At 39.7% G+C, this 26,176-nt stretch overlaps 1 long non-coding RNA gene across 1 annotated transcript in view; it reads left to right on the plus strand.

The window, feature by feature from the left end:
* LOC115289800 overlaps positions 1 to 26,176 on the plus strand; it is a 48,185-nt gene that overhangs the window by 12,002 nt on the left and 10,007 nt on the right. Inside the window, exons 2-3 of the long non-coding RNA XR_003907812.1 lie at positions 10,802 to 10,850; positions 12,249 to 12,306. This is a non-coding gene — a long non-coding RNA (uncharacterized LOC115289800). The remainder of the gene's footprint in view (positions 1 to 10,801; positions 10,851 to 12,248; positions 12,307 to 26,176) is intronic.

Raw genomic sequence — 26,176 nt, forward strand, 5'->3', positions numbered from 1 at the left:
ATCCAAAGCAGGCTCCAGGCTCTGAGCTCTGAGCTGTCAGTACAGAGCCTAACAAGGGGCTCGAACCCATGAACTGTGAGATCATAACCTGAGCCAAAGTCAGACACTTAACCAAGTGAGCCACCCAAGTGCCCCCAGAATAGGAGCACTAAACTCAAACATTGGCACACCATGTTTATCTCTGGTTTGATAAACTTGCATAGAATTAAAGATGCTCCTCTATCACAGAAATATGGTTCATTTGCTCTGAAGCATCTTTTTGTATTAACGATTTCAGATCTTAATTCACAGACTGCAAATGAATCATGCCTACAACCACAATGAGTTTCCACATATGTCTTGTAAAATTAACGTATCATTACATCTCATCATCCATGTGTGCATCTCTAGTAACTATCACCCAGAATGTCTTGCAGGTGCCTTTGGGGCCCCTCCAGTCACTCACAATCTTACTTTAGTGAAGGCCTCATTTGTCCTCTTCCGCCTCTTGGTTTAGCCAATGCTAAATCCTGTGATTGTAGGTCTCAGTTTTGACTATAAATCTCACTTCCTGAAAGTTGTCTCCTAGTTTCCTGTAGATGACACATCAAACCAATGATGACATCTACCATTAATTGAGTGTAGACCATGTAGCAGTCACTTTATACCTGGTATTTCTAACCCATGACGTAAACTCTACTTCTGCAGTTTTATTTTCCCACTGCTCCCTGATTGCACCCTATATTCTCCTAGCTCAGAAGTCAGCAAACCGTAGCTTGTGGACTAAGTCTGGCCTGCTGCCTGTCTTTGTATGGCCTGTGAGCTAAGAATGGTTTTTACATATTTAAGTGGGTGAAAAGAATCAACAGATGACTAATACTTTCTGACTTGTGAAAATTATATTAAATTCAACTTCCACTGTCCATAAATAAATTTTCATTTGGATACAGCTACTCTCAATTCATTGAAGGGTTGCTTTCCTGCCACAGCAGCAGCGCTGAGCAAGTACAAGAGACAGTGTGATCCACACAGTCTAAAATATTGACCTGGCTCTACAGAAAAGTCCGTCAAGTCCTGTTCTAACTTAACCAAGTGGATTTCTGTCCTCAACTTCTTGTCCTCACATGTCTTCCTCTCTGTCTGGAATGCTTTTCTTTTCTTTTCTTTTCTTTCTCTTTGTTCTCTTTCATATCCTCATTTTCTCCAGGTGATTTTGTCCAAGCACATGGCTTTAAATTCTGTCTATATGCTGGTGGTGCCCAAATTTATGTCTCCATATCCAACCTCTGCTTTTAACTCCACACCTAAGTATACAGCTGTTTGATGACTCTAGTTGAGATCACAAACACTTCAACCTAACATGTTTGAAGTCAAACTCTGGATGTTCTCCCCTAAACCGACTCCTGTCCTGCCCCGTCCGTTTCAGCAGATGGCAACTCCACCCTTGTAGTTGATCAGGCCACAAACTTTGGTGCCTTTCTGATTCCTTAGTCTGTCTCATATTCACATTCAATCTATTGGCAAATCATGTTGGCTCTACCTTCAAAATATACCCAGAATTTGACCATATCTCACCATTCCTACTGCTGCCACCCTGGTCCAAAACACAATCTTTTACCTACACTACTGCGCTGACTTCCCACCTGTTGTCTGCTTTTGCCCCCAAGAACACGTCATGCAGTGTCATCTTAGCTCAGGTCACTCCTTGCTCAGATCTTTCCCATGGTTTCCTATTCAAAATCTGCCCTCCTTTTCTTCAATTGCCTCTCAATCTCATTTCCCACTACTCTCCTCACTCATTGTACTGCAGGGACACTGACCTTGGTCTTCCTCACATTCCTCCAGGCTCTATTGTACTTCCGGGCCTGGGTGCTTGCTGTTCCCTCCACCATATTGTCCCATGGCGTCCTCATAGAAATTAAGACTTAACGTATCTTGCTCTTTAGATATTAAGAGTCACCCTCTCAAGTGACACCTCCCATGACCTTCTCATCTACAATTTCAAATCTGCATGTGGGGCTTCGTTTTTCTTCCTTAGTACCTTTCATTAGTTAGATAAATACATCACATATTTACTTGTCTTCGTGATTGTCTGTGTAATAATCTAAGTTCACGAGAACAGGAATTTTTATGTGTTTTGTTCACTACTGTATTCTTATTGCCCAATGCCTGACACACAGAGATTGCAGTAAGTGTTTGTGGCATGAGTGCGGGAATGAAAACATCCAGCTCAGGGGCCTGTCTCATGAACCCAGCCTGGACGCTCAGTCCTTCTTCTCTGGGCCAGTCAACATCTTTGATTGTATTTACTACAGTGCAGAACAAGTACTTGCTCGACGTGTCTGTCTCCCCTACTCCACCGGGCTTGATTCATTTTCATATCCCAGTTCCTAGCATGCCTCTTGGCATGTGACAAATACGCATTTGATGTTTCCTAAAAGAATGAATAATTCTTTACTTTTCAAGCAGATATTTCTCAGAGATTTATTTAAATAGTAAATGATACTTAAATTGGAATTGGACTTTTTAAAAAACCCACAGAATTATTTAAAAACCTACTGGGTGCAAGCTGTGTGTTTTATTGAGGCTCTAGAACCATATTTCACATATCGCAGGGTACGATTCCAGAGGCCTCCTGATTAAAAACCAAGGTGCAGTGCCTTGCCTGGTGATGTCCTGGCTTACATTATTGCTTATGACTTAGAGGACTATGGGGATGTGGAGAAAATACTTTTATTTGTTTGTTTTCAATCAAGACCTGTAAGACCTGCTAATTGGTGAAGTGGAAAGGATTAATGATCTTTAATCACTGTTAGAATGAAAAATGCCCTTATTGTTTTCCTGTCTCTAAATAACCTTTTCCCATCTGTGTTCAGGAAACAGTCACAAGTCAGCTAAGTAAAAATCTTTCAGTTGTTCTTTAAAAACAAGTATTTACTGGGAGATCATTGACTCCAGTCTGGCTGCCACAGTCAGAAAAAGCTGATGGTGGGGGATGGAGGGGGACGAACAATGTAGCAATGCGTTTGCAGGAAGGCTGGGCAAGAAGGGCAGCCTGGAAGAGAGCCGATCCCAGGCCCTTTGATACTCTAGTCTGGGGTCACCAGTAAAATGAGATTCGGATGCGATCATTTTGCATTACCCTCCTAGAGACGTCATGTACACTTCCTTATTTGAGCCTCGCACATGCATGAAAAGGTAGTGAAAGTTTCTCTGACAAAGGGAGGAAAGTGGAGAAAGCAAGAGGCAAAGAAGTGACTTGCCTTAAGTCAGTGATGGATCAGGACGAGAACGCAGGGACCCACACAGCTTTCCTTCCATGGCCTTTTCTTCCGACTATCTGCTTGCCTCAAGGCTTTTTTTTTTAGCTGCACGTATATCGGGAAAGAACTAGAAATGTTTTAGGTGGTAGTGATATGGAGGGTCTGCTTTACACTCAGTATTGAGGCAGACACAAAGAAAACACTGTCCTTGTCCTCAAAATATTTATAGCCTAGCTGTGGGGAAGGAACACAGAGACAACAACAAAATAATAATAAACCATATTTTACAGTGAAAGATATCAGGTTACGAAAATGTGTATGCCAAATGTATTTATAAAGTTTTATTCATTTTCATTTATTTCTTTTGCTTAAAAAAGAACATCTAGCGTGATTACACTGCTCAGAAAGAGGGGCATGTGGCTTCTTTACTTTTCTTAACTGATCTAATCTTCTCACATACTCCCACCCTTGCAATTAAAGTTATCTCAGTCTCCTCCAGATTAAATAGTCTCTTGTGGTTTAACAGTCTATTTTGATTTAAAATGGTTTCTATCAGGTAAATATTCATCAATTCAAAGTCCAATTCCCTAACGAGGCTGTTTCTCCCCCTCCCCCTCCCCCCGGATGGAGGCTGAGGGGGTGTGGGGCAGGGAGGGGGCGGGGAATGGTCTGGTCGATGCATACTAGCTGCTCCCCAACTAACACTGGGCTAATTTTTAGATTCTCCCCTGGAAGGGTCTCTTCCAGGTCACAGGGGAGCCAAGGCCAGTTTGGGATTGCTGCTCTGCTTCATCTGTCTGGTCACACCCATTGTGGTTCTGCTCTTGCTCCACCCAACACACACTAGGCTGGGATCTCCCTGAATTGCTGTCTCCTCTTAGGTTTCTTTTGGTGGGCAAAGCAAAGTCTCCTTGCCCTTTAGCCAGTCTGTCAATTTGTTCAGCATGATTTCCCCCCAGGAATTCGGTCTAGAGAGTATTGGTCAGAATACACCTGTCGACTTCCCCCCAATCGCTTCTTTTTCTCCCCATAATCCTCCAACCAAACTCAACACCCCCCCCCCCCCCAATTCACGTCCCTCATCCTTGGAGTTTCCCTACTCTAGGCTTTTGGTAAAACGCCATCTTAGGTTGATGAGAAATACAATAGCTTAAAAATAAATCTTCTCTGTTCTCAACATTCAGCTTTCAAAACTCTTCCTGTCTAATCAAACATCATATTTTAGAAGTCAAAAACTGAACATTGACTCTTCTTCCGCTCTTTGCATTCCTGCTGTAAGAATTTGATGGCTTAAGGAAAGAGGATGCTTCGTACAGAATGAGGGTTGCTGACATACTAGGAAGTGCAAAAGAGGACAACACATTAACATAGTTCTAAAATATTTTCCCTGTTACATGTGCATGGAAAAATAATCTGGAAAAATATACACCAAAATGTTAATAATGACTTTCTTTGGGTGGCGGGTTTTCGAGTTATTTTATTCTTTATATCCTTTAGTATTTTCAGAATTTTTTAAAATGCCTGTGTATTGCTTTTGTAAACAGAAAAGGCAGTAAGAAGCTCTGGTGTGGGGGAGAGGATAAAAGCACGAAACTCCGCACATGAGAAGTATCTCAAGACTCTGCCCCCCCGCCCCAATTAATTGCCAAATAAGTGATTCAGCCATAGTTGTCATATCTGAGATGTGGCTTTCTGAGTCACACTTTTTCTTCTCTTTTAAAAATTAAGATATAATTCACATATCATAAATCCACCCTTTTGAAATGTACAACTCAGTGGGTTTTAGTATATTTGCAAAGTTTTACAACCATCACCACTATTTAATTCCAAAACATTTTCATCATCCGAGAAAGAAACCCCATCCCCACTTCCAGTCACTCCCTAGTCCCCCTTCCTTCAGCCCCTGGCAGCCACTAATCTATTTTCTGTTTCTATGGATTTGCCCATTCTTCACATTTCCTGTAAAATAGAGTCATACAAAATGTGGCCCTTTGTGTTTGGTTTCTTTCATTTAGCATAATGTTTTCAAGGTTCATCCATGATGAGTCATATGTTTCTTGATCTCCTTTTCTGAAAAGCTTTTCCCTCAGTGCTGCGATAAGACTCGCATTGGTACCTCCACCCTGGCTGTACAGTCAATACAGCATCAAAAAGTCAGACTACTTCTCGCTCCAAAGTTGTATTACAATTAACCACCAAAAAATTATCTTTAGCTTTGGAACACAAAGCCAAATAATATGGCAGTGGTGTGGGGAGCTAGGGAGAAGTAGGAATGGGGCTAGGCCCAATAACTTAGCTTCCTTGGAATCAGAGGTTAATAGGATACTATTAAAAGCTTATAGGGAAAGTAGCCCAACTTTCACAGTTTCCACAGATTGGACTCTGTGTCTTATTATAAATAACAAACTTTCTCAGGTAAGTGGGCATTAATAATACTGGATAAATAAAATGTATATATCTTCTTGAATCTTATTTCATATTTGTTAGTACTCCTAGATATTGGCCATGTCTTCAAAGTAGGAATGAAGGCTAAGACTGGAATCCCCAATCCCAAAGTTTCCTGTTATCCTACAGGGTAAAAACACAAGAGTCACTCCAAGTCAGTAGTTTTTAATCTTTTGGGGATCAAGGATTTAGTCTTTTGAATCTCTGAGTGGAGTTATGGACTCTTTTCTGAAAAATGTTACTTATAATTTCCAAGGGTGTGCAAATCCCTTTAACCATCCAAAGTATCCACAGTGTCTTGGTCAGCTTGAGCTGCTATTACAAAATGAGTGTCTTAAGCAACAAAATTTATTTCCTCACAGTTCTGGAGACTAGAAAGTCTAAGATCAATGTGCTGGCAGATTTGGTGTTTAGTAAGGGCTTTCTTCTTATTTTGCAGATGGCCACTGTCTTTCTGTGACCTCATATTTGTGTGTGGGGGGGGGCATAGTTCTTTTGTGTTACTTTTTTTTTTTAATGTTTATTTATTTTGAGAGAGAGAGAAAGTACGAGCAGCCAGAGGGCAGAGGGAGAGAGACACACAGAATCTGAAGCAGGCTCCAGGCTCTAAGCTGTCAGCACAAAGCCTGACTTTGGGCTCAAGCTCAAACTGCGAGATGACGACCTGCTTGTGTTACACTTCTTCTAATGGCATTAGTCCTATCTTGAGAGTTCTGCTCTCGTGACTTGCTCTGATTCTAATTACCTGCCAAAGACCTCACCTCCAAATATCATGACAATAGAGATTAGGGTTTCAACATATAAATTTTGGAAGGACACACACATTTAGCCCATACCATAGCAATAGCCCCCAGATTGAGAACATATGCTCTAGAGAAATTCTCCCTCTCTATTACGCATTAGAGTTTCAGGCTTAAGTACCAATCTTGTCCCCTGTTCTGATGAACTGGGTGGGATAACATGGACTTGAAGCCCTCTTGGCCCTATAGAGAAACCTGCATGTCTTCTACCGACTCCTACTCAAGGGACAGGAGGCAGTGCGAGGTCCTTGATCAGATATACAATCCAGAGGAAGAAGCGAGTGAATAACAAGGAGGATGAGAACTTTGACATCATTCTTAATATAGTCCCCACATTATGTAATACATGTATCCTTGGTTTCATCCTTCCTCCTCATCAGAGCTTTTGTCCCTTGAGAATGCAGTGGTGAGGTGGGGAAAAGCATTAGCTCCTTAGCATGGAGCTAAGGTTGGAAAAAGACTTTTGGTAAGCAGTGGATGCCTTCACCCAGATTGATGAATAAACTGAGGGAAGATTCAGGGCCAGCAAGAAAGAAGTGACACTGGGGAAGAAATATTCAGAAGACATGGACTTAAACCTTAGCAGCAGGTCTTTCTCAATGGATGGCTCAAGTCTTTGAATTCAAGTGTTTCGAGGTCTGGCAAAGCTCAAATTTGTTAAGCTTTAAAGCATTATATAAGTTATAATTATAGATAGCACTTGCTGGCTGTTGTTTCAGGGAAGAGATGAGGGCATTTTCTCAAATAAAAAAAAAAAGAAGAGTTCTATTTTTCTTAGTGACTGCTTTTGTCTGTCCTTTTATAAGTAGTCTTCTCTGCCTCACTTTGGTGTGTTCCTAGGAGTGGCTGGATGAGTTTATTATTCCATCTCCTTGATAAATCAAGTTGAAAGATCCTTTTTCATTCCATCTCAGAGAGGAGGTCCCAGGTAGTTCTATACCATCTGTAGGAGACTTAGTCTGGGGTCAAATCACCAAGTGTCCTTGTTCTGACTATTGAGTCATGAGTGATGCATGAGCAAGACACAGCAGGATTGGAAACTTCTAATGGTCTTTGCTGTCAAAAGGTGCTACTTTTAACTACCAAATGTTATTTTTAACATAAATAAATATCATAGTTCCAATTGATAGAAATACTTGTCAAGGAGAATATAGATGTACATTTTGCTAAGCTTGATGATTTTTCTTTAGTCCTCATCTTACCTGACCTATCAGTAGTGTCTGACAGTTATTATTACTCTCTTCTTAAAATATTTTTTGCACTTGACTTTGAGGACATTCCACTTGTCTGATTTCTTCCTATTGTGTAGGCTGTTCCTTTTCTATTTCCTTTATGGTTTCTTCTCATCTTCCCAAACGCTTGGCATATTTGTTAAAAATACTGGTTGGTGCCCAGTCCCTACCCCAAGAAATTCTCATTCCATTGGTCCAGATTGGAATCTATGTATTTTTTTCAAGACAGTTAAGATGATAAATTTTATCTTATGTGCATTTTACCACAATTACCAAAAAAAAAAATTTTTTTTTAAAGATCCTTAGGTGATTATTATAGTAGCCAGGACAGAAACTTCTGGCTTACCTGTTGACAAAACTTCAATTTATATTTCTAGCTTGTTCCTCCTCCATGAATGCCTGGATTATCTATCCAACTGACAGCCTAACATCTCTACTTAGATGTCTGATAAGCTTCTCAAACTTAGCTGAGCCAAAACCAAATTTCTGATTACCCATCTCACACCTGCTCCTCCTATAGCCCCTCACAGCATAAATCTTTGGAGTCTTTGTTAACGCTTTCCTTCCTCTCATATTCCAAACCTGAACCATCAGTAAATCTGATTGGCTACGTCTTCAAAATATATTCAGAACCTGACAATCCTTCACCACTTTTATTTAACCTGGCCAAGCCACCATCATCTCTCACTTGGATTATTGTAGTAGACTCCTAATTGGTCTCTCTGCCTCTTCCCTTGCCTATAAACAGACTTTGTAAAAGTTAAAACAGATAGCATTTTTCCTCTTTGTCCCATCCTTCGACTGGCTTCTCTTCTCAGAGCAAAATCCAAAATCCTTAGAATAGTGCACAAAATTCACATAATCAGCCCCTTAATCTTTACATCTCTCACCTTTTACCACATTCTGCCTACCCTGTGCTGCAGTTACCGTGGCCACCCTGCCTTGGTTAGCATGCTCCTATCTCAGGGCCTTTGTTCTTCCTGACCAAAGCCTGCAAGACTTCAAGTGGTTAGCTTGTGCAAGGTCACATACCCAGTAAGTGGCAGAGGTACATTAGAATCCCACCTCTGATTCTAAATCCAGTGTTTTTACTATTGTATTATGTGGCCTCTCTACTGTGAACAGTATTAATTCAGTCATTCAACAAGTGCTTTCTAGGTGCTGAGGTACAGCAGCCGACAAGACAGTCCTTAACTTTGTAGAGCTCACATTCTAACTGGAGGAGATAAAAAATAAATTTAAATATAGTGTGTTAGATGGTGTTAAGTGCTATGGGGAAAAACAAAGCAAGGCAAGAGAGATAGGAAACTCAGAGCAGGAGTTGTTGTCCTATTAATCTACTGGAGGTCAGGAAGACCTCACAATAAAGTGACATTTGAGCAGAGACCTGAGCAGTCAAGGAAGGGTGGGGATAAGCGATAGGCATAAAGCAGGGGAAAGGATTCAAGTCAGAGAGTAGTCAAAGAAGTTCACATTTCCTTTTGATTTAAGTTATTTGCAACATAACTATTAGCATACTGAAATATTTCTAAACTGTGGCTCACCTGTGTTTTGAATGTTGTTGGAAGTGGTACGAATGGATTACTCTTGCCCAGACATGCTTGTGACTAGGCAACTGGTAGGGGTTTAAGTTTGCTACCAAAACAAAGTCCCTCTGGCTTATAGAAGCATATACCTATCAAGCTGTTAAGAGTGTCGGCTCTAGAGTCAGAAAATCCCAGCCTGACTGTGGGTACTTTTTGTATATCCTAAGACAATTTACTGCTCTATCCTAAGGCCCACTCAAACTTGTAATGTGGGGATGATCACAGCAGTTCAGTTTTCAACCACTAGGCACCTATTCTTTGTTTTAATTTATTAGTCATATTAGTCATTAATTTTTTTCAATATCACCCTCAGATAAGGGTATTTACCTCATGGGAGTCATTGTGATAATGATATGAGATAAATGCTTATTATTATTATATTTGTCATCATTATGATAATCTAAATCAAGGGTTAGCAAACTATGGCCCATTGGTCAAACCTAGGCCCCCTTCCATCTTTATAACATGGAGATGTCCACAATGAATTCTGAGGTCAAGTTTCCAGAAACAAAAAGCTACATTTGGGTCCATGATGTTCAGGTAGTCAATGAAATCCATAAGTGTGTCCATTTTCTGGTTTATCCTTGCTCCCTAGTCTCATACCCTGGCATTAGCCTTCACTTTGCAATACTGGATTAAAGCAGGGGGCAGAGTGTGTTTCCAGAGAAGGCAGGAGAAGACGTTTTCTTTGTTAAGTTGGGTGGGGCTTAGGGTCAGATTTACTCTTTACAGCATCTGGGTCCTTACAAAAATTATTTGGGCCTTAGTTTTGATTTTGCCTCTTTAGAACCAGTAAGTGCTTTAGGAATTATAGTATTTTTTAAAAGTTAATTTGTTTTATTCGTATTTCTTTAACAAGTGGACACAGTTCTAAGCTTTCAAATAAATCTAAGCCCAAAGGAAATCAAACAGTGGTCACAAAATTATAGAGGTCAAAACCCCCAGAACACCAGAGGTTCATGTACTCCTTTCCATTGTCCTTTAGTGTGACTGGACTCTGATGGGAATTGGTGTCCTTGGGAATGCTGATAGTAACTTCGTAATGGTCTCATTCTACTTCAGAAACATGCAGCAGACTAAAAAATCATGACCTTGGAGTGGCTGGCTGGCTCAGTTCTTTGACTGTCCAACTCTTGATCTTGTCTCAGGCCGTGATCTCACAGTTCATGAGATTGGGCTCTGTGCTGACAGCGCAGAGCCTGCTTGGGATTCTCTCTCCCTCTCTCCCTGTTCCTTCCCTGATCATGTGAATGTGCACTCTTTCTCTCTCTCTCTCTCTCGATAAATAAACTTTAAAAAATGACCTCAGTGTTTTGAAAAGAGGAGCTTAAGATGTTTCTTAGTTAATATTTATTTATTAATAAATTTAATATTAATATTAAATATCCTCTTCTTTGGGAGAATATCAAATAAATGTATTTTCTTCTTATTTAGGATATGATTAGCCAAACACCTTTACCCTGCTTTATGAGTATCTTGTAATCTTTGTTTTACAGGAAAGATCTGACTTCTAGTCAATTGTTCATAGAGGATCAACCAGTAAAGGTGAGAGACAGAGGTTTACTAAGACTTCTCCTGCAGTGGGGGAAGTGAATGGGCTGTGCCTTTGCCTGGATCAGAGCAGAAACTAGGGCCAAACACCTGAGCTGCCTCATGAAGCCCAGGAATTGCTGAACAGCTGGGCCAGGGGAAGGTCTGGACAGTCTTCGGGGACCTTCGGCTTTCTCTGCTGAGGCAGTGCAAGGTGACTCCTCAGTCTTGAAGGACCCTGAGTGTGTCCCCTGCCAGGAGAGGCCTCCTTGTCTCCCACTTCCATAGTCTGTCCCTTCTCAAAACAGGGTCCTTACCCAACTTTATCCTAACTGAGGAAAATTCAGTTATCTGTTGGAAGGAGAAAGGAGGCGTAGAACAAAGATGTATTTTTGAAGGGGCAACCGTGGCCTGCACTGCGCCGCCTTGCGGGCTGTGTCACGGGTGCTGTGCCTCCCCTTCCTCCTTCTGGCTCCCTGCTCAGCCCCCTCAGCTGAGGCTGCCTCCCAGCCGAGCGTCTACCTCTTTCCTTTCAGAACCAGCCCTGGAGAAGGGGCCAGGTCAGGTCATTCATGCTGAGGTAGCAATGATCAGTATTAACTTGGAAGAGTATTTGCATTTCATCCAGGGAAAACCTCACTCACATCTAAGGGCAGTGGAGCTTTTTCTTCACCACAAAAATGACAGGCTACAAAGGCGACCGCTTATTGCAGCTAATCTCAAATATGAAATCTTATGCGAATATATGAACATAATTTAAAATAATTTTAAGAGGGGAAAAAGGCTGTCGCCATCTAAACTGGTTGATTCTAGCTTTTCTGAAAGCTAGAGATTTAGAGTCAAACACTAGCACAAAGGAGATAATCATCTCTTAGTCTTTCAGAAGATTTCAATCCCTTTTGGCTTTCCTCCAGGGATATCTGAACAGGACACTAAGCGGCTGAAAAGCCAAAGTTTTCAGCGTTTTGAAACTACAATCAGTCCTATGCATTACATTTTGAGAAAGACTACATTATGAAAACTTTCATACTCAGGGGAGCAGCTCGATGGCTCTGTGGGGTTTTTTCTTTATTTTTTGTGGGGGGGATGAAAGGTTTCACTTTAGTTAATGTTTTTGTTTTTGTTTTTAAAATGACGAAAAATAAAATGCTTCACTGGCACACAGCAAACTTTCCCATAAAACTCTCTTTGGCCGTGGACTAAGCACATACACGTAGTGCCGGGAGGGCTTTTTATGGCTTCCTTTTTTTTCCTTGAAAAGAAAAAAATGAGCATAGGATAAAAATAAAGCTACAACGTAAATTGTATTTTGGTCTCATCATTTGGACTTCTATTCTGCCTCTTAGTAATTGCTGCAGGGATTTGGTTTTGTCAAAAAGAAGTCAAATAACTGTATTACCTTCTTTTGCTCAGGGCTTCCAGAAGGGACAAACACGAGGACTTCTGTGAGCTGAGCTCCGCTGCTGTGTTGGTAAAGCGCATTTATAAACTTCTCTGATTTGGTCAGTACCTCCCAGGCTGCCTCCTATGAGCCACAGGACAGTCCTTCCGAAGACAAGGATATTGTCCAGTCTTAGCAGGCTCTTCATTACCTGATTTCTCGAGGAGCCGGGAGACCCTGGGTAGTTGTTAGCCTCAGCTCCAGTCTTTAAAACCAACAGGCCCAGGGGGTCCTGGGTGGCTCAGCTGTAAGCGTCTGACTTTGGCTCTGTCATGATCTCACGGCTTGCTCAGCCTAGGGCTCTGTGCTGACAGCTCAGAGCATGGAGCCTGCTTTGCATTCTGTGACTCCCTCTCTTCTCTTTTCTCCTCCCCCATCCCGCTCCTCCCCAAACTAAATAAATGTTAAAAACAAACAAACAAACAAACAAATAAACTCTAACAGGCCCAGCAACTCCTTCTCACACTAACACAGCAATCCATTCTGTTGACTGGGTCCATTGCAATCAGATGGGATCAGGAGGACGGGGTTTTTCTATTAGGGGTAATTGGCCCTTGATGTTGGGATTCAGGAAATAAGCAAAAGCTTTCTTAGAATTCTCAATTTCCTAATGTTAAGCAGGAGTGAAAGTCCCCCCTCCCTGAACCTCAACTTCCTACTCTAGAAAGAAAGGAAGATTATTGATTATTGTATAAAAAAGATGTTTATTTTCATGTAGTCACATACACTCCACATTGTGAATATAAACATTACATTTAAACTTCACTGGGATCAGGGAAAACTTTGTAATCATAAACATACCGGAGGGGAAAAAATCACACATGTCAATAGACTTCACTTTGTAAGAGTTTAATACTTCTCTATGACAAGAGAAACTTGTCATATAAATCGAAAGTAAAATGACAAACGGGAAGATATTTATAACCCATATCACAGGCAAGGATTAATACGCTTTACTGGTAAGGGGTTCTTACAGAGCAATAAGAAAAAAAATCCCTAATATCCTGTTGTAAAAGTGGGCAAATAAAGCAATCTTGAAAAACAAACTGAAGGATTTATGATATTAGATATTATTTAACTAACATTGTGATATTGGATCAATAATACAAAACCAGTCAACGAATGGAACAGAATGGAGAAACAGAATCACATATATATGGTCACTTAATTTGTCACAAAGTCACAAAAAATATCTGTGACTATTGTAAGACAGATGTTCTTTAATGTTGCTATATGAAATAAAATGCATCTGGACCCATACCTCATACTATACATAAAAATCAACCCCAAATGGATTACAGAACTAAACATGAAAGAGAAAATAATTAAACTCACAGAGGAAAACATAGAAAATACCTTCATGTTCTTGGAATGGGCAAAGATTATTTAAGCAATCACAAAAAAACAGTAACCATTAAAGAAAAAAATGATAAATTGACCATATTAAAGTGAAAAACTTCTATTTATCCAAAGATACTACTGATGGAACAGAAAGGGAAGGAGCAAAGATTTGAACAGTTACTTCACAACAGAATATATCTAAATGGCCAATAAACATAGGAAAAGGAACTCAATATCAGTCATCAGGAAAATTAACATTAAAACCCAGATGAGAGTGGGTGGCTCAGTCAGTTAAGCGTCTGACTTCAGCTTAGGTCATGATCTAACAGTTCGTGGGTTCGAGCCCCATGTCAGGCTCTGTGCTGACTGCTAGCTCAGAGCCTGGAGCCTGCTTCAGATCCTGTGACTCCTCTCTCTGACCCTCCCCTGCTCACGCTGTCTCTTTCTCTTTCTCAAAAATAAATAAAAACGTTAACAAAAACCCCACCCTGATGAGATAGTGCTACACACCCACCAGAATGGCTAAAATTAATAAGACTGATGATAGTAAATGTTGGCAAGGATGTGAAACAACTATAACTCTCATACATTGCTAATGGCATGTAAATTGGTATGACCGCTTTGGAAAACTATTTGACAATATCTATTAAAGCTAAATATATAAGTACACACAGCAATTCCACTCCTATGTAACTATCTAAGAGAAATGGGGACATATATTCTTCAAAGGACTTGTCATGGCAGCACTATTCATAATAGTATCAAATGGCAAAATTCCCAAATCCTCACAAAGGGTAAATAAATTGTTGTTTACTCACACAACAAATTCCATCAGTTAATAAGAAAAAAACAGGGGCGCCTGGGTGGCTCAGTCAGTTAAGCCTCTGACTTCGGCTCAGGTCAGATCTCACGTTCGTGGGTTCAAGCTCCACGTCAGGCTCTGTGCTGACAGCTAGCTCAGAGCCTGGAGCCTGCTTCCGGTTCTGTGTCTCCTTCTCTCTCTGACCCTCCCCCTCTCATGCTCTGTCTCTGTATCAAAAATAAATAAAACATTAAAAAAATAAAAAAAATAAGAAAAAAACAGTCTATAACTGTATGCAGCAATGTGAATGAATCTCCCAAACATATATTGTGGGAAAGGAGCCAGACATAAAATGGTATGTACCTTGTAATTCCATTTATATAAAGTACAAACACAGGTAAGATAATCTTTTTATTGTACTAGTGAGAGTGGAAATAACCCATTCTAAACGGTGTTTTGGTAAAATAGCAGAATGGATCAAGAGTCTTTAAAATATTCATTTCTGTTGACTTCCTAAACTTCATCCTAAGGAAAGAAATGTAGATGCCCATGTAGATTTACATTAAAAGATATCCATGCTAGAGTTCCTATAATAATAAAAAGTTGAAAACGGATAAATATCTATAATAGAGAAGTAATTAAACAAACTTTAGTATATTGACATTGATGAAATATTATGCAACCCCTAAAAATATGTTTTCGAAGAATATTTACTATTTTCCAATAGTCATGGTTTAATGTGCAGTAAAAGATGTAGAATAGAAAGCTTTTTATATAATGCGGTACACTCATACACACATATATATACATACATAAAAGGAGGAAGAAATAATACCATAAGGTCAATAATGGTCATTTATATGATGAGCATTTACATTTAATTCTTTAAAAATTTTTCCCTATTTGGGCCTTGGGCTACATTCCAAGATTCTGTCATATGCTTGAACCTATTACAAAACATGACTCAATACCTCTTTGTTGCGGAGGAGGATTACAGTAGGACCAAATGTTGATTTTAACTGAAGATTTTGTAGGAAAGATGGATGAGAGTTTTACACTGTGCAGTTCACAGTAATTCCAGTATTCTCTTCAGGTGTGTCTTCTGATGCTTAATTTTTTTGTATCAACTTGACTGGGCCACACGATACCCATATAGTTAATGTTACTTCTAGGTTTGTCTGTGAGGATGTTTCCAGAAGAGATTAGCATCTGAATCTGTAGATGTTGAGAAAGGCAGATTGCTGTCCCTGATGGGGGTAGGCTTCATGTCATCCGTTGAAGGTCTGAAGATAGCAAAAGGTGGAGGAAGGGAGAATTCATTTCTTTTGCCTGCCTGATTACTTGGGCTGGACATTGGTGTTCTCCTGTCCTCTGGAACTTAACTCCATTGGCTCTCTGGTGCTCAGGCCTTTGAAGTTGGACTAGAACTTATAAGATCAGTTCCTTTGGTTCTCAGGTCTTTGACTTGGACTGGATCTATATCACCAGCTTTCCTGAGTTTTCTGCTTGATTCTCAGTCTCTATAACCATGTGAGTCAAATCCTCATAGTAAATATCTTTATATAAACCCTGTTGGATAACATATAAATCACTTTGTATATATCCTATTGGTTATATATCTCTTTATGCATATGTCCTACTGATTCTGATTTTCTGGGTAACCCTGACTAATACATACTTCATCTCTCAATTCTCTCCAGCTAGAGACCAAACAAGGTTTATTACAGGTTTCCTCTTTGTTGTCTTTCCCTCGGTAGGACCCAGACAGGCTGGTTTCTGGCTTCCTCAATTCCAGAGCGTGACCTGCCCAGGCTTCCAGATCTCTCTCCCTTCCTTATCAGAAGAATCACTTTCCCAAATATGCATACAGCCATCACCCACTTGGCAAAAAAAAAAAAAAAAAATCTTGCCCATGTACAAGTTTTCTACAATAGGTTCATGTTACTTTCAGAATCAGATAATTCTGAATTACTCATAGGAACTCTGTAGGGAGAAATTTTTCTCTAGGCAGCTCCAGTATTAATGAAAACATGCAATCTACAAAATCAAGTCTAACTGGTTAAATTAACCTTAGGGCCAGAAATTCCTCAACCTAAGAAAACATGCATATCAGGTACAAATTTGTCTGATAATTTGAATAATCTGTGCAGCAGCTCCCCTTGGTGACAGAGATTGAAGAACTATTAGTATTAGGACTAGCCTTATATAACACGGCTCAGTAACCAGATGAAACAGTTAATTCTGGACCCAGAGAAAATAGCGGCATGAGCAAACATAAGAATTAGGTGGTCGAAACTCATTGCTGCTTAGTTTTTTTAGCAGTAGCATAATTATCTTCCTGAATCTCTAGTGTCCTAAGAGGCTTAAATGATTAATCTGGACCTTTCTCCTTTTTTAATATGTGAATTCAATGCTATAAATTTCCCTCTTAGCATTGTTTTCACTGCATCCCACAAATTTTAAGTTGTATTTTCATTTAGCTCAAAATATTTAAATTTTAAAAAATATCTTTATTTTATTTTGAGAGACAGAGACAGAGAGTGAGCAGAGGGGTGGGGGGTGGACAGAGAGAGAAGGAGACACAGAATCTGAAGCAGGCTTCAGGCTCTGAGCTGTCAGCACAGGGCCCGATGCAGGCCACTGATCCTAAGAATATGACCTGAGCCAAAGTCAGACGCTTAATTGACTGAGCCACCCAGGTGCCCCTAGTTTAAAATAGTTAAAATATTTTTGAGACTTATTCATTGGCAAACGTGTTATATAGAAATGTGTTAATTGCCAAATGTTTTGGGATTTCCACCTCTCTTTCTGATATTGATTTTCTAGTTTAATTCCATTATGGTTTAAGAGCATACTTCATATGATTTTTATTCCTCTAAATTTGTTGATGTGCTTTTTTTTTTTTTTTTTTGGAGAAAGTGCAAGCCAGAGGGTGAGTAGGGGAGGGAAAAGGGACAAGGGACAAGGGAGAGAGAATCTTAAGTAGGCTCCATGCCCAGTGCAGATGTCATGACTGTGACAGCGTGACCTGAGCCGAAATCAAGAGTCAGGCACTTAACTGACTGAGCCACCCAGGCATCCACCTATGAGGTGCATTTTATGGTAGTAAATGTAGTCTATCTTGGTGAACATCCCATGGAGGCTTAAGAAGACTGTGTATTCTGCTCTTATAGGATGAAGTATTCCATAAATGTCAATTAGCTCCAGTTGATTAATGGTGCTGCTCAGTTAAACTATATTCTTCCCAATTTTCTGCCTATTGGATATGTCACTTACTCACGGAGGGATTTTCAAATCTCCAACTATAGTAGTGGATTCATCTATTTTTCCGTCCAGTTCTATCAGTGTTGTTAGACACATACACATTTAGGATTAGTATGCTTTCTTTGAGAATTGACCCCTTTATGATTAATAATTTTACTTGATATTATTGATATTGCCATAATAATTTTCCATGTTCTGAAGTCAGCTGAAGTTAATATGGCTATTCCAGCTGTCTTTTGATTAGCATTCCCACACATTCCCACGGTGTATCTTTCTACAGCCCTTTTACTTTTAATCTGTATGTGTCTTTATGCATAATGTAGGCTTCTTATGGACAACATAAGGCTTTTTTGTCCATGCCTTCAGTTTCTGTCTTTTTGTTTTCTTTTAGTTTTTAATGTTTATGTATTTATTTTGAGAGAGAGAGTGTGTGCACATGCACACAGAGAGAAAGGGCAAAGAGAGAGTGAGAGAGAGAATCCCAAGCAGGCTCTCGGCTGTTGGGGGCTCGGTCTCATGAATCGAATCATGAGACCATGATCAGAGCTGAAATTAAAAGTCAAATGCTTAGAGGAGCCACCCAGGCACCTTGTAGTCTCTGTCTTTTAACTGATGTATTTTCATTCACATTTAAAATCATTTATATAATTGGATTAATAGCTACCATAGTTGTAATTGTTTTCTATTCATTGTAATTGTTCTTTGTTTCTTGTGTTTCCCTCTTTTTCTGTCCTATTTTTAATTGGGTATTATACTATTCCATTTTCTTAACATATTAACTATACCTTTTTAAAATTAAAAAACAAAAATGTTTCCCCTGAAGTTTGCTATAAACAATCAGAACTAATCCAAGTTTATTTTACTATTAAAAATTTTTTTAATGTATTTATTTTTGAGAGACAGAGAATGAGAGAGAGAGAGGGAGAGAGGTAGAAAAAGAGAGGGATACACAGAATCTGAAATGGACTCCAGGCTTTGAGCTGTCAACACAGAGCCCGATGCCGGGCTCAAACCCATGACTGTGACATCATGACCTGAGCCAAAGTTGGACACTTAATCAACTGAGCCACCTAGGCGCCCCTAAGTCTTATTTTAAAATAACATTGTGTTGCTCACTGGCAGGATGGGTGCCTTAGAACAGAGTATTCTCAGTTCTGCTCTCTTGTCTCTTATAATTTACTGTCATTTGTTTCTCTCATTCATAAGCTATAGTTACCCAATACATTATTGATATTGTTATTGTTTTAAACAAACAGCTGTCAGATTAATCAAGAATATAAAAAATGTAAGATTTTATTCTATCTTTGTTAGTTTCTTGCCTAACATCCTTCTCTCTTGCTCTCTCTTTTTTTATGCAGATTCAAGTTTCTGGCCTCTATAGTTTTCCTTCTCTGTGAAGAACTTCTAATATTTTTTTCAAGGGCCCATTGACTGGTGACAAAGTCCCTCACTTCTTTTTGTCTGAAAAAGCCTTTGTTTCTCCTTCACTTTTGGAGACAATGTTACAGGATACAATTTGGTGCTTCTTACATTTCAACACACTAATTATTTCATTCCATTCTCTTCTTGTTTGCATGGTATCTAAGGAGAAGTCTGATGTGATTCTTATCTTTGTTCCTCTGTAATTAAGGAGTTTCCCCTCCCACCTTGGCTTCCTTCAGGATTCTTCTCTTTTAAAGGCAATATCATATTTGTGTAAACAAAAATAATAAATCTTATATGATCAAGAAAGACAAAGCAAAATGAATGCCACAAATGACAACAGCAAACTAAAAAAACACTTGCAATGGTGGAAAAAAGGTTAATAGTCTTACTAAATAAAAAAGCTTACTTACAACATAAAGCTTAATGTTATGGAAGAAAAGTAGGCAAAGAAAATGAAAAGGAAACCCATTAAAGAGGAAATTAAAATGGACAATAAACATATGTAACAAAAACATCTTTGGTAACTGCAAATGAAATTAAGAAGGATATATATATTTTTTCAAGTTTATTCATTTTGAGAGAGAGAGAGTACATGAGTGGGGTAGCATGAGAGAGAGAAGGGGAGAGAATTCAAAGCATGGCCCATGCTGTCTGCACAGAGCCTGAAGTGGGGCTTGAACTTACCAACTCTAAGATCATGACCTCAGCTGAGATGGAGAGTTGGATGGTTAACCAACTGAGCAACTCAATTGCCCAGGAGATATATTTTTTAGTCTCTCAGATTAACAAAGATTTGAAAATGTTTGCTGCATATGAGAAAGGATACTATCATAATAAGTTGATGGTATGTATACGGTTCCAATTCTGGAAGGCAATTTGGCAAAATTTAGAAAATTCATTCAAAACATCCATTTCTTTTGACTCAGCAATTTCACTTCTAGAAATCTATTGTGAGGAACTAATTGGACATATAGACAAAGATGTATGTATAGAGATGTTTATCATGGAAGTGCTTATAATAGTGAAAAATGACAACACCTTGAATGTCCAAAAAGTGTTTGTTTTTTTAAGTTGATTTTAAAAAATAAAAAATGAGAGATGGGAGATGAGAGATAAGAGGGAAAAAATCAGTTTGAAATTGGCAAACAGGTCCATATCTTAAAGACTTGCCTTCCTAAGTGGCGATCCTTCATAGATAGAGAAAGGAAAGAGTAGAATGCAGTGTGACATCCTGTACATATGACACCCTCACATCTCTGAAGACCCAGAAGTTTGCACCCCCTGACGAGATGGGGCTTTCTTCCTTGGCTCCACAAACACACATAACTCCATCTTCAGGTTCTTTAAATAGCATTGGCCACTATTCCCTTTGATGGCTGGAAATGTAGCTCTTTCCCATCCCGTTGAGACAGTAGGGGAGTGTCTCCAGATTTATCAGTCTTGCCCTGAGAAAACTGGCAACAGCACAATGTTACTTCTCTGGGCCAGGAGATGAGGAAGGGAAATCAGAGTATAGTATATATTCGATAAATTCTTGGATGCGGCCAAGGCAGCCAGGATATGATGTCAGCATGCCTAGTCCATCCTGGCCCCATTGAGTGAAATGAACTACCTACAAATAGAGGGCCTGGAATTTTCCCATGTCACTTCTCATTTTGTATCAATTCTGCTACTCATGGCTGTCACGTTCTCAAATCCTCCCACTTTCCTTTGGCTCCAGACCTAGGCATCTGGTCTCAGATCAGGTGCCCTGGCTACGGAAACCTTTTTCAGGCAAGCTACTCCAGCCTGGCTGGACTACTTGGCCTCCTGGCATTCTCTCTCCATCCTTAACTAGGGTAACTAGGATATGCCACCTCCATGCTTCTCCCCAATCTTGGTGGGCCGTACACCCCATCCCAATCAAAGAATGTTAAGAGTTAGAAGGAATGACTTTTGTCATTGAGCTAAACTGATCTAATTTCAGGCAAAATGACTTGCTCAAGGTCACAGAGTTAATTCCAATGTGACATGACACCTGGCTACCAGGTTAGGTCTTTTTACTTTATTTTATTTAAAACAAAATTTTACTGGGGCCCCTGGGTGGCTCAGTAGGAAAGTGACTAACTTTGGCTCAGGTCATGATCTCACAGTTTGTGGATTGGAGCCCTGCATCGGGCTCTGCACTGCCAGCTTGGAGCCTAGAGTCTGCTTTGGAGTCTCTGCTTTCCCTTCTCTCTGCCCCTACCCTTTTTCTGTGGAAGATCTCTCTCTCTCAAAAAATAGACATTAAAAAAACCCAAAAAACCCTGCAAAATTTTGTTTTGTTTTCCCCCCAATTCCTAAGATCCCTAAGATCTCTAAGTGTACCTATGTGTGATTCAGCCTAAATGGAAATGGACCCCAGGTCTGGTCCTTGTCTTTGTTCCTCCTGTAAGAAGGAGGGAAATGTGCAATGTCTTTTTCAAAGTTCTGTGCTACATGACGGTTTGACCCTCCTTCTAGGAAGAATGAAGCAGGCCTGGTGGGGTCCCAGCCTGGAACTTGATGCCCAGGGTGGCCAGGAGCAGAGAGAGGCAGAATGAAAGAACAAAAACATTCCTGAAAGAATGCTCAGGGTCCAGCCAGCAGAAGCCCTATCTCTTTGTGAAGGGGAGGCAAAACCCAAGAGTCAAGGGGCAAATGAATATACGAAAACTCTTGGGTTGTTGAGGCTGGGGGTTGTGGAGAGGAGGGATTTGAAAGATGTAAAAAGGGAATTGGGAGGAATTAGGGTGTCTTTGGTGAAAAGGTGAATGAGGCCAGAGGATGAACTCCTTCATGGCTGCTGAATCAAGGTGTGGGGCAAGTTAACTTAATTAAAAGTTACAAAGGAGGAGATGTGGAAAACCACCTAGTTAAGAACCTTTCACCTGCAGTCAGAGAACAGCAAGACCTCACAACCCAACTGAGTATATCACAGAGTCCAATTTTGCAGACAGTTATTTCCAGGCTTTATAGTCCATGAAAAAGTTCCCCAGACTTCTTCTTTCCACTACTATCTCAGCTACATTGCCCTAGAGGGGTGTAGGCACAAGTTCTCCCATAATCTCTAAGGCCTTGTACATCTCACCATACTTTCTGACTCAACCATGGAAAATCTATAATTATTTTTCCTGAAAACAGATTCCCTAAATGTCTGTACCACTAGTGTTAAAGTTACTCTATTCAAACCCTTGGAATCATCCTTGACTTTCTCTCATTCAACAAATATTACTGAGTGCTTACTACTGTGTGAGGTTCTGGAATATCCAATAGTCAACAAAATAAACTGATATTTGCCTCATGGGACATAGAGTCAAGCACTCACCAAACCACACTGAATCTGTCTTTGTAATGATGGGGTCATATTAATTCTTTTCCTCTACCACCATTCCAGTTTAATATTCCAGCACCATGAACTTTTCCAGTAGCTTCCTGTCTCTCTATTTGCATTATTTCCTGCACTCTGATCTATCTTGTTCTCTATTCATTCCTAAATGTGAAAGAGCATCTTTAACACATGAGATTTACAAATATAAATTCCTGAGTCACAGCCCAGACCTACTGAACAAAAAGGGCGGTAGGCTCGCAAGAATCTAGATCATTTTTAAAGCTAACTCTAGGAGTCTGATGCACATCCAGATTTGAGAACCACTGCTTCATGTTGCTATCAAATGCAATTCCACTTGCTCAAAATTATTGAAGAAGTTTTCCTTGTCTACAGAATAAAGTAAGATATTAGCCTGGCATGCAGTATTGCAACCTGTCTATTCCAACTTTCTCTTATGAAAATTCTAGTCTGCCTTTAATAATATAACATTGAGAAAATCACTTAAATTGGCAGGTACAAGATCAAGGGACACAGTCTTTATTAGTTGTCCCATGCCACGAAAACTCTTCTGCAACTAGTTTTGTAAAAAACTTGAAGTCATAATATATTTATGTTCTTTGCTAAATACCATTGTGGTGATGAGTTTCATCCCCATTCTCTGTTCTTTTCCTCTGCTCTTTCCATTCCTTTCTGCTTCATGGTTCTCTTCCTGATTTTTCTCATTTAAATAGTCATACTCAAACTTGCTAAAGCAAACTAGTTCATTCTTAAATTGTTAATCATAAAGTAATACAGGTTTGTTATAAAAAGTTTAATTACATGGAAGAAAAATACAATAAAAAGAAAAAGTGCCCTCTCCCTTATACTCCAAGCCCACTCTTGGGAAGTCACCTCTATTAACAGTTTCATGATACAAAGCTCTCTAACTTTTCTCATATTCCCACTTTCCATAGGGATTTCGCACCTGCTCTCTGAATTTTTATGCTCTCAAACAGCTCTGTCTCTGTATTGGCTCAGATCAGGGCTTCTCCCTGACTTCAGCACCCATCCATGTCTTGCAAACCACCCAAGGACACTGAAAACGATTGCTTGCTTCTCACTACCTTCTTTCTGACTGCAAGAAAGAGATCAACTAGTAATGCACTATTGTTTTCCTGACTCCCTCTTGAAAAGTTTCTTCTCAAAAATTATTCTTTCTACTAACACCTATTTTGGGACCTCCTGGGGAGTGTAGGACCATGCCTTTCTGGGGTGCATTTTACCAACTGGGAGAGAAGGTGATTGACTACATGAGATGATTTTCCAAGTTCTAGAAGGATTTCCCATCACTCTTCCTCCCAAATATTTCTTCTGCTAGAAGTTGAAGTTTGGAATCCCTCCAATTTTTTAGTAGCAGTTTTTATTGAGATATAATTCATACATGATATATTAAAAGGGTGCAGTTTCATGGGTTTTAGTATATTTACAAACTTGCACAACCATGACTACAATAAATTTTAGAACACTTTATCACCCCAAAAGGAAACCAATACTCAATAGAAGCCACTCCTTATTTCCCCCCTACCCTCCCAGTCCTAGGTAACCACTGACTAACTGTCTGTCTTTGTGGATTTGCCTATTCTGGATATTTCACATAAATGTGAAATCAGACACTATGTATGGGTTTTTTTTTTGTTACTGGCTTCTTTCAGTTAGCAATGTTTTCAAGTTTCATTCATACTATAGCACGTACATGTTTAGTACTTAATTCTCTCTTACTTATGAAGAATAATTACTTCATTCTCTTTTATTGCTGAATGATATACCATTGTATAGATAGATCACATTTTCTCTCTCTATTCATCAGCTGATGGGTTTTGTCCACTTTCCACCTATTGTGAATAATGTTGCTATGGATGCTGCTATGAATACTCATGCACAAGCTTTTTAGGGACATGTTTTCATTTCTTTTGGGGTTCGTGCCAAGGAGTGGGATTGGTGGGTCATATGGTAAACTCAATGCTTAACATTTTGAGGAACTGCCAAACTGTTTGATAACATGGTTACACCACTTCACAGTCCCACTAGTATACAGTGTATGAGGGTTCAAATTCTCCACATCTTAGTCAACATTTGTTATTTTCCATTTTTTTAAACAGCCATCCTAGTGGGTGTGGAGCAGTATCTCATTGTGGTTCTGATGTACATTTCCTAATGACTAAGGTTGCTGAGCATCTCTTCATATGCTTATTGGCCATTTTAATATATTCTTCAGAGAAATGTCTATTCTATTCCTTGTCTGTTTTTAATTGTTTATTTTCAGTTTATTGGTTTATTTTGAAAGAGAGGGGTCAGAGGGGCAGTGAGAGCATCCTAAGCAGAGCCCGACATAGAACCTGATCCCATGAACCATGAGATCAGGTCCTGAGCCAAAACCAAGAATTGGACACTTACTGACTATGTGACCCAGGCACCCAGGGTTATTTGTTTTTTTTTATTGAGTTATAGGAGTTCTTTATATATTTTAGATACAAGTCACTTATCAGTATATGATTTACAAAGTTTTCTTCCATTCTGTCAGGTGTCTTTTTACTTCCTTAAGGGTGACCTCTGAAGTGTACCCTTTTCCAGTTTTGATATCTAATTTATCTATTTTTTCATTTTGTTCCCTGTGCTTTTGGTGTCATATGCAAGAAATCATTGACAAATCCAAGGTCAAGAAGATTTACACCTATTTTTTCTTTAAGAATTTTATAATTTAGCTCTTACATTTAGGTCTTTGATTCATTTGGGATTAATTCTTGTGTATGGGTTGAGGTCAGGGTCCAATATCATTCTTTTGCATGTGTCTGTCCAGCTATCTCAGTACCATTTGTTGAAGAGACTTTCTCCCCCATTGAATTGTCCTGGTACCCCTCTACCAATTTAAAAAGACAGAACACCATAAAGCTCTGTTTTTGTTTGTTGCTTGTTGTGTTTTTTGAGAGAGAGAGAGACAGAGACAAGAGAGAGCACGAGCTGGGGAGGGGCAGACGAGAGAGGGAGAGAGAGAATTCCAGACAGGCTCCATGCTGTCAGTGCAGAGCCCATCACGGGGATCCGTCTCACTAACCATAAGATTATGACCTGAGCTGAGATCAAGAGTTGGATGCTTAACTGACTGAACCACCCAGGTGCCCTTAAAATTCTATGTTTTCAAAGTTGGAAGGCACTTTATGAATGTGCACTGGTCAGGTTTTTAAGTAGCAGACAGGAGAATGCATTTTAGCTATTTAAGTTGGGGAGAAATTTATTAAATCATTGCTGGAAGGAAAAGAAGCAGAGGCTCTAGATCGGAGGTTCTCAAAATTGGCTGCACATTGGAATCGTCTGGGAGTTAATGGCCATATTATACCCCATTCCATAAATCAGACTGTCTGGGGGTAGACTCCAGGCATGAGTATTTTTTAAAAAATATCTCCTTCACTGATTCCACTACACAGCCAAGATCGAAATCATACTCTAGAGTGAGCTCTTAGGAGTCACATTAGGACAGCACTGCTGAATTTGCCTGGTGAGGGAGCTGTTGCCATCACATACTCCAGAACAATACCGCCTCTGCCATAATCTGCTAGCTGCTGCACCAATGACAATCTGCCTTTGTGGTCATTTGTGCTAGAAAAAATGGGCCCAGTGCCGAGGCTATTTCCTTGGGTAGCTCTTTCTGAACCAAAATCTCACATAAGTGCCGGTGGATGGTAGAACCTGTCACGTGTTTA

The sequence above is a fragment of the Suricata suricatta genome, chromosome 4 (genome assembly GCF_006229205.1).
Source record: "Suricata suricatta isolate VVHF042 chromosome 4, meerkat_22Aug2017_6uvM2_HiC, whole genome shotgun sequence".
NCBI lineage: Eukaryota > Metazoa > Chordata > Mammalia > Carnivora > Herpestidae > Suricata > Suricata suricatta.